Here is a 1,089-nt window from a genome sequence, read left to right as displayed (position 1 = left end):
CCTAGAACCGCTCTGCCACAGCGGCCGGCGTCATGTTAATTGATTTGTAACCCAATGAGAGTTGACTTATGACTGCCAGGCTATAATCAGACCTGAGAAACCCCCCACCCATCGCACTCTCACTTCTGATTCGCCACCCCTGTCGAGAAAGCGGTACTTTGTCACACCTCCCTAGTTCATTTGAGAGCCACTTTTCCTCCTCCTGGGTACCCCTCCGTCCTCCCCTCCGCTACCCTTCCCCACTAGCCCCCTCCAGCCCCCCACTTACCCTCCCCATCTCCATCTGTGAATTATCAGGAAGGATCTCACAACACGAAATTCAAATCAACGTCAATAACAATAATATATTGATCAATTCAATTTGCATATTCTTTATTTCATCAGTTTGCAAGAGGCAGGACTCCCCCACTTGGGTAGAGCCCACATCTACACTCCCCTCCTGCCCCAATATCCCATGACGTAATAACTTCATGTAGGAATGGAATGAACTGAGGTATCATAGACACAGTTTTGAGTCATCCATGTGTATTTCTGCGCCTGGGTGCCGCCATCGAGGTCAAAAACCACCTTAAGACCCTAATTACAGTTCACAGAACGAAATACTACCGATAATGGACTGGATGTCGGCATCCTTTCATCGCGGAGCCTCAAACAAACCGTCAAGTGGCAGCATTCTGTTACTGGGAACTTGTACACTCGCATCCTGCCTCTGCCTCAATCAGATGGCTACTTCTTGTTTGTGTGTGAACCAACATCTCGAAACATGTAAATGGAATTTGACATACGTCAACGGGGACAGATGAAAGTGTGTGCCCCGACCGGGACTCGAACCCGGGATCTCCTGCTTACATGGCAGACGCTCTATCCATCTGAGCCACCGAGGACATAGACGATAGCGCGACTGCAGGGATTTATCTCTGGTACGCCTCCCGCGAAACCCACATTCTCAACGTATTGTCCCGCACTACATTCGTGGTGCCCCCGCCCATTATACTCATTACTCGCGGGGCGTTGCCGATTCCCGTAAGATTTCGGGCACTGTTTGTGCATTCGCACAGAAGAATAAAATGGCCAAGTGGCCGGTGAGCC

The 1,089-nt window shown here is 50.1% G+C and overlaps 1 non-coding gene across 1 annotated transcript; it reads right to left on the bottom strand.

Annotated features, from left to right (window-relative positions):
- Positions 1 to 810: 810 nt before the first annotated feature.
- On the bottom strand, positions 811 to 884 carry Trnat-ugu (transfer RNA threonine (anticodon UGU)). The gene has a single exon. It is a non-coding gene; the product is annotated as a tRNA-Thr (tRNA).
- Positions 885 to 1,089: the final 205 nt, after the last annotated feature.

Source organism: Schistocerca serialis, chromosome 1 (genome assembly GCF_023864345.2).
Source record: "Schistocerca serialis cubense isolate TAMUIC-IGC-003099 chromosome 1, iqSchSeri2.2, whole genome shotgun sequence".
NCBI classification, from domain to species: domain Eukaryota; kingdom Metazoa; phylum Arthropoda; class Insecta; order Orthoptera; family Acrididae; genus Schistocerca; species Schistocerca serialis.
This window is presented reverse-complemented; position numbering and strand designations above follow the sequence as displayed.